We start from the raw sequence: 11,236 nt of genomic DNA on the forward strand, positions 1-11,236 counted from the left end.
GGGACCCCAGTCAGTGGGATCAGGGCCTACTCTAGTTTTTAACTTAATCACCCTTTTGAAAGTCTCATTCCCAAATGTGGTCACATCCTGAGGTGATAGGGGTTAGGTCTCCAACATACGAATTTTGGGGGGGACGCCGTTCAACCTACAACAGATGGATTTTCGTCGTCTCTAACACTCTGAGGTTCAGCTCCATAGGAGGTGTTTTGGCTGAGGAAGAGCAGTCGTCCCGGTCCCTCCCAATTCTGCCTTTTCTCCAACAGCTGTCCAGCCTCCAGGTCACCAGGGGCAGTGGGGTCAGAATGAAAATCCCTGGTGGGACCTTGGAGCTGTCAGCCTTCCACCTGTGACTGGAGGCAGACAGCACTGAGTGACCGGGGCCACCCCAGCTCTGCTGCAAAGAAGGGACAGCCATCGTATCAGCCTCTGAGGTTGGTGCCTGCAGCTGCGGAGATAGTGCACTAACTCTGCGTTCACTGAAGTCAGCATTATTAGACTACTACTCCTTTTATTTATTCATTTTATAAATTAAACACTTTTTATATCACAGGAAAGTATTTCTTTCACAGTAAAACTTTGACCTTTGTGGGACAAAACACATTTTGCCTTTTAAGTCTTTCCTCTTAGTTGACATCGTCGATAACTCGATGAGAACTGTTGTCATCCGCTTGGTGCTCACAGCTCCTGCCCGCCGTCTGCCCCGTGTGCCACCCACTCTCAAAGGCTAAAGACAGGCCGGAGGGAGACGGGGGTCCTCGGGACACAGGCCCCATCCGCCCTGCGTCTGCCTCTTCTTCCTTGTGTTGCCTCCACTCTTGCTCCTGTGGAAACCCCCAGAGCTGCCTCCTCCCTGCCCTTCGGGGTCCCTTTCCACCTCGGCCATGACCCTCGCCTCTTCTTGTCTGTGTCCACTTGTGAGCCTGACCTCCCCGACCCTGGACAATGTCCCCTCACAGCCACCCTGGTCTGCTCTCAGTTTGATCAACACAACATGCCCCTGCGGCTTCCTCTGGTGCTCAGGAGGAACTTAACCTTACCTGCAGCCCCTCTCCACTCCGGCCTTCGCTTCCTCCTCCCGCTCTCTCTCTCCTCCCCCTGAAGGCACACCGCCACTTCTCATGTCTGTCCTTTCCCCATGTCACACTCTGCTTCAACTTTCTCCCCCAGCCTTCAGTTAGCCAGCTCCAAGTTCTTCTTCAAATACTCTCCTCCTCCAGGAGGCCCTCCTGACTCCTTAGGTTTTGTTGATACAGAAACATTTGCATACAGTGAGATATTTCTATCTTAAATGTATAATTCCAGGATTTTTAATAGATGTATAAACATTCATTTAACCTCTTCCTCTGTGGAGATAGAATATTCCCCATATTCCTTCCGAGTGTGTCTTTACACACTGAAGGCCCCACCAAGGCACCCCCCACCCAGGCAACCACTGTCAAATTTCTATTGCTACAGAGTAGTAGTGCCTGTTCTTGAACTTAATATAAATGGAATAATATGGTCCATGCATCTATTTTTAGATTCTCTTCTCTAATCCCATAATCTAGTTGTCCTATCTTTACACTTGTCTTAATGATCATAGCTTCATGGGAATCTTGGATTCAGATTATATGAGACCTTCAACTTCGTTCTGTAAGATATTTTGGCTCATCTTGGTACTTTGCTTTTTGATATATTTTAGTGTCAACCTGCCAACTTCTTCCCTTCAAAAAGTCTATTTGAATCATGAATTTGATAATGATTGCATTGAATTGATAGATCAATTTTTAAGAAAATTGACTCTTAGAAATATTCAGTCTTCCAATCTATGAACATAAATATACTTCTCCATTGACTGCGATCTTAAATTTGTCTCAGTAATGTTTTATAGTTTTAGTTTAGAGGCTTTGCATATTTTTTCAGTAAGTGTGTTGCTAAGCATTTTACAACTTTGATACTATTATAAATAAGGTTTTAACCTTTATTATTTCCCAGCTTTTGCTGCTGGTATATATAGAATTACTTTTATATATTGAGACCTTGATAAATTTACTTACTGGCTCTAGTAGAGTTTTTAGATTTCCATGGGGTTTTCTTTATAACCAATCATGTCATCTGGAAATAAAAACAGTTTTACTTCCTCCTTTTGAAAATGCATGCTTTCTGTGTCTTTTGTTTCCTTATTATACTTGTTTGGACTTCAGAACAGTTTTGAATAAAGATGAGAATAGACCGCCTTGTCTCACTCCTGACCTGACATGAAAAGAACCATTAAATTTGAAGTTAGCAGTAGGTTTTCTAAAACTTTATCAGAATAAGGAAGTCTCTCACTGTTTTAGTTTGCAGAGATTTTTGTTGTTGTTGTTGTTAAATGGTGACTAGGTGTCAAATTTTATCCAAAGCTTACTCTGCATCATTGAAAAGATGTTTCTTTTTCTCCTTTGTCCTATGAATATGTTGGATTCCATGGATTGAATGTTGAGCAGTTCTTACATTCTTTGCGTGGACTGTAGTTGGCCGTGACTGAGACACTTTTACGTATTGCTGGATACAATCAGCCCGTTTGAAGTGCCTTTTATAGTTCTGTTTACAAAGGCTGTTGGTCTGTAACTTCTTTACTTGGAAGATTTCTCGCAGGCTCTGGTGTCAGGATGATGCTGGCCTCACAAAATAAGTTTGGAAGTGTCCCCTCACCTCTGTTTCCTGAAAGAATCTGTGAAACTTAATCTATTTTCTTCATAAAGGACTCCATTGCGGAGAACTGTATTACGCAGAGAACAGCGGTAAGCTTTTGCGAGGAGGAGGCAGGTCGAAGGCAGCCACGCATAGTGTCATTGATGTGTTTAAAGTGCTGTGGCCTCAACTCTCCCTATTTTGTGGCCACCACTAGGAACATTTCACACTTGTTAGGAAGCTGTGTATTAGAGTACAATTCAGCGAGGCCAGGGTTGTGGAAAGAGGTTCCCACGTGAGCTGCTTGTCACAAGAGGAACTCCCGAAGCAGACGCAGGGAGTGAGAGCCGCCCGAGGGCATTGGCATAGTGGCGAGGTCAGCCTGAAAACAAACCCCTCCAGCCAACGTGCGCATGCGCCCAGGCTCCCTCCCGGGCCGGTCTCCTTCTGTGTCTGAGCCTCCTATCTGTGAGAGCGCAGAATCGCTACCGCTCACCCACGGGGGACCGCTCGGTCACGGGGGAGGCGCTCTGCGCCGTCTCGGGCGTCATCGGAAGGAAAGATAAGGGAGAATCATGTCCTGACTCAGGGACCTCTAAAAAGGACCCCAAGCTTTCCCGGGAGCCCAGGGGTGGAGGGGCAGGCATCCTGCCCGTTGGAGTGTCCTGCGGTTCAGGGAGCGGGCCGTGGGCGGGTGGTCCCGGATCGTGGTCACACTGGGCTCCGCTGCGAAGGAGAAACGTTCCGCAGGCCCCGAAGCTCTGGTTAGCGATGGTCGCAGCGGTGGGAACAGTCCCAGAGAAGTCCAGGACTGACAGAGCTGAGAAAAAAAACCCTACTCTAGTCCCCTTGATGTCTCTGTCTCTGTCTCTCCGGGTGCGGGGGAGGCGACAAGGTCCTGACATTAGACTCGGGCATCTGTGTGTGCTTGTGTCCTGTCAGTAGGGGGCAGCATGTCCTCTCCTTTTAAGCGTGTCTTTTGAAAAGGACATACCCAGTGAAAACCTTCTGTTGAGAAATTAAGGGGTACCAATCATAATTAAGGCCAGGGGTCGATGCTCCCTGCGGCCCACCATGAATGGACTGCTCAAGGTCACAACCCGGGTCAGGTAACAGATTCCGATGCACTGGTAGTGATAACTTCAGAGCAGAAGTCGAAGTCGTATGGTGGCATTTCTACTTCTAATTCTACAGGGAAAACCAGACTAAGGAGAGATGCTTACTGGTTCTCTCTGACTCTCTATCTCTGTCTCTGTCTCTCTCTTTCTTCTCTTTTGTAACTTCGATTTGGAAAATTGCATGAATGAAGATGATAAGGAACAAACACACAGTGGCACAAACTTTTCTTCTCCAAATCAGTCATCTCTCAGGGTAATGGAAAGCTGGTAACCTGGTCAGAGCCCGTTTAAAAAGATGATTGTAAAGGTGCTAGTGTGAATTAACGTATCAGAGCCTAGAATCTTCCTTTATGTCAGCTGCTGGGATTCCCCTGGGTCTGTGCCCTGCCCCTGGCGGCCGCCTGTCCGCCCTCTCCACGCCTTCTGCTTCTGTATTTCTAGGAGTGCTGTGCTCCGTTCCTCTGACAGAGAGGATTTCTGTGAAACATGTCTTCTCTTATTCATTTTCAACTTTTTATTAAAGTATAGCATAAGCTCAATAATCACCTCCTTCTGGGTCGCAAAGTGCCGTATTACTATATTTCTGTTGCAGGTCCCCTCCTCCTCTCCTCCTAGGGTGACCGCCACCCGCCTGCCCATGCAGCTGACCTGGGGCAGCGTGGGTTTCACTGTGCAGGTTCCCCTTCCACACAGATTTTCTCAATAAATCTGTATAGTACTGCACATGTATTTTCACAACTTACGATTTTCTGAAAAATGTTTGCTTTTCTCTAGTTGACTTTATTATCAGAAGACAGTATATAAGAATAATATATATACAAAATAACAAAAAATGTATTAACTTGATGTCGGGAGGCTTCCGGTAAACAGTAGGGTATTCAGAGTTAGGTTTGGGGGGGAGTCACAGTTATATGAGGATTGTTGGCTGCGTGGGGGCCGGTGATCCTAAGTGCCCTGTTGTTCAAGGGTCAGCTGTGCTAGTAGTTTTGCCTGTTTGGGAACTTTATAAAAATGGGATCATAAAGTATGTATTCTTTTGTGTCTAGCATCTTTTGTTCAGCATTCCATGGTTTCTGAGATCCAGCCGCGTAGCTACTGTCCGTTTGTTTATTGCTGTCGTGAACTCTACTACATGATCGTTCCACAGTCTACTTTTCCTTTTGTGAACAAGTAATCAATTATACTTGAAACAGCTCCAACATTATCTTTTTGTTATAAAGGGTAAGCACATCTTTTGGGTGTTCTCTTGTGGTCAGGGCTTCAGAGAGAACTAAATTGTTGCAAAGAGGAAAAGACTTAGAAAAAGGACTTGAATGCACTCACAGTTGCTTGGTGCATATCTCTCTCCTGGGCTGACAGCCCCCCGAGCAGGTTTGAGATGACCTGTTCTCTCTGTCAGCATGACCTTGGATCACTCTACAGTCACCTGGAGAGTTTCCCAAAACACCTTTATTCTGGCCCGGGACATTTTAATTCTGATGAAATATCCAGTGGTATTTTCATAAGGTCCCCAGATGACAATGATGCGTGCGAGGGCTGAGGACCGCTTGCCAATTTGTTGACACCTGTCAGATAATTCGTTTGAACTGGAGTCCACTCCAACACTGCGTCTCCAAGAGTCCTCTGTCCGAACGTCTCTTAGTAACCATGGCAATACTGCGAACCTTCTATGTCATTCGCATTTAACCTCCCTGAAAGCGAGGAAGAATCCAGGGAGCATAGTTTCCTTCCTATTTAAAATCGCTCCCTCGTCTGCTCCACTCGTGCTCCGCCCCCGCCTCTCACCTTCTGTGGAATTTCTTCCTTGCCTGTGACCATCTCAGGAGGGAGGAGGGAATTCAGGAGAGATAAGGAAAGTAGAAGAGAGAAAATAATTTGAAACATGTAAGGAAGCCTTCTTGAAAAGACTGTCTGATTATGAATGAAGGCAGAGTAAAGCATCTCTGGAAACTCCTAATGAATGCTCTGAATTTCCTGTTTCTGTAAGGGGGACGGAATCCAGCATGGAAGACTCCTGGCTGTCAAATCAGGAGGCATCAGGACGTTTTACCCACCAGAAAAAAACCACAGAGGACAGAAACCCGGAAGCTTGCCTTAGGAAAAAATATGTGTAATTTTTTTTTTTTTTTGCTAAAATTTTAAAGCTACGTGGAATAATGTTTTCATTTTAATCTTCCGAATTTTAGATTGCTGAAGGCCAGTGTCAAAAACAAGAGGTGTAGTTACATCTGATAAGAGGATGGGGGAAAATGTGTAGAAAATACACGCTCCCCAGAGATCAAGGAGAAGCTATAAAGGAAAAAGCAGTGGTGCACCCCAACACGAGAAAGAGAAGGCGGACTGGACTAGGTGTCGGGACTGAGCGCCCCGGGGGACAGCTCCGATGCCGGCCAACCACTACCCACCTGCTCTTCCTACAGGCACTGGATGAGCTCTTTCTGGGCTCAAGGCTCTGTCCTGGGTGCCAGGAGCTACAGCAGTGAGCAGAACAGACCACATGTTGGCCCACATTGAGCTCACAGAGACTGCAAACACATAAATTACTGAGATATATATGTCCTGGGTGGTAAGTGCTATGGAGGCAGGGCACTTTCGGAGGGGAGCTGCAATGTAGAATGTAGCAGTCGTCAGAGAGAGCCTAGTGGCAGGTGACCATTGAGCGTGGACACGAAGGACGGAGGTGAAGGACGGACCATGGGCCCATCGGGCAGAGGAGCCCCCCCAGATGGAAGGACTGGAGAGGGCAGAGGCCTCAGGCGGCAGTGTTCCCGGGGCGCGGAGAAGGGAGAGGGCAACAGTGTGGGCGGGGTAAGGACAAAGAGTGCGCCTGAGGTGACAGCGGTGAGGGAGGGGCGTAGGGGCTGGCCCCAGGAGGCCCCTGGAGGACCCATGCTCTGCTCTGAATGGGGCGGGAGCCATTGGAAGGATTTGAGCTGAGAGGTGATTCAGTTTTTTAAAGGGTTATTCAGGTTGCTTTGCAGCACACAGATTTTGGTGAGGGGACCAGGACAAAAGCAGGAAAACTATTTAGGAACGAGTCATAGTCATCAGCGTCAGAGACCGTGGTGGCCTCAGACAAAGTGGAAGCTGGAGATGGTGATGAGTAGTGATATTTTGGAAACAGCTGGCAATTATCACTGGCTTTGTGATCGTTGGAGTCATGTGTAGAAGGAAGATACCAAGGAAAATTCCAATGCATAATCACATAGTTTGTGTGTAGTTCAAGTCAATTTCATACACGTTTATTTTATACTATGTTATCCACTGTATGTGACACACCGTGCCGGCAACACGCAGTTCCTTCTGCCAAGGGGCTTACGTTCTGGAGAGCGAAACAGACATAGCCATCAGTCAATTCAGATACACTGCGTTGTCTAATAATCACAGAATGACTGAGTTGTGAAAGTAGGGAGAGGTTGCCGCTCCCCAGAGGGAAAGATGGTGATGGAAACCCTTCTGGAGGAAGTGATAACTGACTTCAGTACTGACAGACGCGTGGGGGTCTTCCCGGTGTCGAGGGAGTGGTGGAGGAGTGACATTCCTGGGCGAGATCGCCGTGGGTGCAGGGCACAGGGCAGTGAGACAGCGTGTGGGGCCCAGGGAGCCAGAAGTAGCCGGGTCGGCCAGAGTGTGAAGTTGAAGGTGGAGAGAGGCCGGGGGCTGAGCGCAGCACAGGACAGCGGGTTTTGCACGCCCTGCTGTGGGCCGACACTTCATCCCAAGGAGAGGGCAGGGTTTTAACAACAGAATCTTGTGATTAGGCTTAGGTTTTATAAAACCTCTCTCTGGTGGCCACATGGAGATCGACTGGGAAGAAGAGGAGGCAAGAGGCTAGACACCAAAGTGGAAGTGGTTACGACTGCTGCAGAGAGCCGGCTTTAAGGCGATGGCAGGGGCAGCAGACAAGAAAGGCTGAACTTGAGAGAGGGAAGCAGCAAGGCCCGCCGGCCACCTGGTCATTGTGCAGGAGAGAGCAGGCAAAGTCTGCGAGGCTGTGCAGTGTACTCCCGTCCCTGAGACCGGGGGGGGGGGGGGGACTGGGATATAGACACTCTGGAACGTGGGTATAGCGATGAGGTCAATTTTGGCACATTGAGGTGCCAGGCCAGGGAGACAGAGATGAGAATCTCCAGGGAGAAGGTGGGTCCATGGGTCCGGGAATTTGCAGATAAATGAATTAGCCTTTGTCTATAGAGTTGGTCAGCAACATACAGGAGGGTGTTTAAAGCATAGGAACTCATCTGATGGTTGAGAGAAAAGATTTAAAGTGAGAAGGTCACCAAGGATAGAGTCTTCAGGAGCATCCACTTCCAAGGGGGGGGGGGGGGTTACAGGAAAGCAACAGCTAGCCACACCGTGCATGTGTAGTCCAAGCGGGAGGGGAGAATCTGGAGGAAGTGTGGTCTCCACAGCCAGGGAGGGCAGAAGCGTGATCAAAGTAGCAAGAGTCATGGCAAGATCAAGTGAGATGAGGACTCAGACACTTCTCAGAGTTGGGTCATTTGGAGGTCATTGTTGACCAGGGCAAGGGCAGCTTCAGTGATGCAGTGTAGGCTGTGGGATTGGTAGAAGTCAGACTACGGTGGTTTGGTAAGTGGGTAGGAAGTGAGGGATGTAGACACAGGTGTAGACTATTCTTGCAGTGAGCTTGGCTCTGAACAGTCAAATCTCTGTCCGCCATGGGAGGCGAGGTCATGCCCTGCTCACCTGTGGACTGGAGGAGAAGCAGGAAGATGTTTAGAGCAGGTGAGTGTTCAGAGCTGAGAGTGACGTGGAAAAGTGACTCCAGTAAGCCAGAGTCCCCAAAGGTGAGGGGCCAGAGCCAGGGTCTAAAGCTCCATGAGGGAACCAAGACAGAAGAGCTAGGCAGGGAGTCTGTGAGCAGATTCCCAATGCGCTGTGTGCGCTGATGCATCTGTGGTTCAAGGGTTGGTCAGGGGCCTAGGCTCCAAGGGGCAGAGGGGAATAATAAACAGAGGGAATGTGGGGGGGGGGGGAGGCCAAGCTGTTCGATGAGATCTCAGGACCAATGGAATAGGAGCAGGCAGTGGTTTCATAGATGTAAAGATCTCAGACAGAGAGCGGGTCCAGGTGGTAAAGTCTGGCAGATGAGAATGGGAGGAAAGATGCAGGCATTTGCAACTGAGACAATTAAGGTTCTGGGAAGCTATAGCATGGGTGGAATTCTCATCGTGGGCGTTGAAGTCACCCAGTTGGTGGCAAAAGTTGGATTCAAGGAAAAGAATGTGCTTGCATCATCGGTGAACATGGAGGAGAGTTCATGAGATGACAGTGGTCAATAAGAAGTCAGGGGTCAGGCAAGTGAGGAGGGAGGTTGGCTCAAAAGTAATGGGCATTGGGAAGAGTATCTTCAGGTCCTCCCGGACCTGCCGCCCATTTGGAAGGGCTGCACAGGTGTGGTGCCCTAGAGCAGGGCAGTCAACCTTTCTATACCTACCACCCACTTTTGTATCTCTGCTAGTAGTAAACTTTTCTAACCACCCACCGGTTCCACAATAATAGTGATTTATAAAGTAGGGAAGTAACTTTACTTTATAAAATTTATAAAGCAGAGTTAAAGCATATAATAATAATTACTTACCAAGTACTTTATGTCGGATTTTCGCTAAGTTTGGCAGAATAAATCTTTATAAAACAACTTACTATAGTTAAATCTATCTTTTTATTTATACTTTGGTTGCTCTGCTACCACCCACCATGAAAGGTGGAACACCCACTAGTGGGTGGTAGGGACCAGGTTGACTACCACTGCCCTAGAGGAAGAAGGGACAGGAAACAGAAATGAAATACATAAGGCAAGAAGATCATCTTTAGCATACACATGTAAAAATTATAAATTCCAGAAACTAGGAATCATATTTTATTTTCTGCTAAGATGGTTGAATTAAGGGTTTCCAGGGAATCACAAAAGACGATTGTACTGACTGGGTAGTATTTAATATGACCAGGTCTTAAATAAGAAGCCATGAACATAAACATTTAAAACCAAATATATAATAAATAATCATTAAGTTATAAAGTACATAGTTCATATTAAAACTAACTTCTCAGATGCAAATGTCAATACAACAGAGCAATAATAGAGATAATAATGCTATAGTTTTATGCAAGTGTCCACAGAAGACACTTTCAGCTAAAATAGTAAATATCATGACTCATTTCCCTGAACTCCCGTGACTTACAACAATGCTTTCTATTCTTCTTCTTCTTCTTTTTTTTTCTTAGAACATTTTCCTTGTCCCCACACTGTTGCTACAAATCCTATTGAAATAATGTCAATCAACTAAATATCAGGTTCAGTAGAAAATTTTACTCAGAACTATGGTCAGATGTTCCTATAGAATTTTAGCAACTCATAGAACACATAAAGCTCTAAGAAAGGAGAGGAGGGCAGAATAGACCTTGGAAATTAAATCCAACAACCTCATTCTACAAATAAGAAATGGAAACCCAAAAAATTGCAGTGAGTGACACAGCCAGCCAGATTTCAGGTCTCCTGTGTCACTATCCGTGGGCGAACAGTAATGCCGTGGGTCAACCTCGGGGCTTCGGAAGGCTGGCTAAGTCTTCAACACCAAGGGTGGAGCCATTCAGGTGGCACTGCTGCCTCGGTTATTCCGACACCTGGCCTCTCCCGGGACATTGCCCGTCTTTCTTTGCCCAAGTCTTTGCCCTCAGGTTAGTGCACGCTCTTAGCCAACGGCCCAGGAAATTATTTCTATCGTGAAGGTAGAATCTCTGATCAAATGGATTAGAACAGAGATTTATGAACAACAGTAAACATACCAAAATAAATACATTATTTTAAATACCAAATCACAGTGTCAGAGAAGTCAACAACTAGAAAGTGAGAAAGAAGAAGTCAAGACTCCACTTGCTGGGATCAATGTTGCGCCTGCTTGCTGGTGTTCCCGGGCGACCTGGCCAGAGGCCATGGCACGCCGAGGGGGCTCAGGATGCACAGCGTCATCGTTCCGGGATTCCTCTGTCACAGCATCTGAAGACACAACACCTCATTTCTGATGATAAAACATTTCATGGAGGTTTGATGAGATCGTTGATTCGTAACACACCTTTTAGAACTCTAAAAGTACTTGCTTTTAAAACACCTTCGAGTAGATCCTTTCACTTCTTAGAGCATAAAGCCTTTCCCGTACAACATCTTCTTGCACACGCACAGCCATTCTAACGGGAAGAGGTTCTCAAATAGCTTATAACGTTCCAATGAAGTTTTTCTTCTCCTAGAGTTTGTACCTTTCTACTTGAGTAACTGCTGGAGTCTACATGACTTGGCAGTCAGAGCAGAGTGCTGGTTTTTTCTGCCCGTGGCGGGGAAGAGGGCATGTTTATGCCCGAGTCTGCTTTCTGTGAGGGCAGGAGCCCTGGCTGCCCCAGCTGTACCCCAACTTTGACTTTCTACAGGTGACAGAGTTTGCCTTATGTGA

The 11,236-nt window shown here is 47.0% G+C and overlaps 1 long non-coding RNA gene across 1 annotated transcript in view; it reads left to right on the plus strand.

Moving 5' to 3' along the window:
* Positions 1-11,236, plus strand: part of LOC136405387 (uncharacterized) — a 62,974-nt gene that overhangs the window by 22,127 nt on the left and 29,611 nt on the right. The window lies entirely within an intron of this gene.

Source organism: Saccopteryx leptura, chromosome 1, assembly GCF_036850995.1.
Source record: "Saccopteryx leptura isolate mSacLep1 chromosome 1, mSacLep1_pri_phased_curated, whole genome shotgun sequence".
In the NCBI taxonomy this organism is placed as follows: Eukaryota; Metazoa; Chordata; class Mammalia; order Chiroptera; family Emballonuridae; genus Saccopteryx; species Saccopteryx leptura.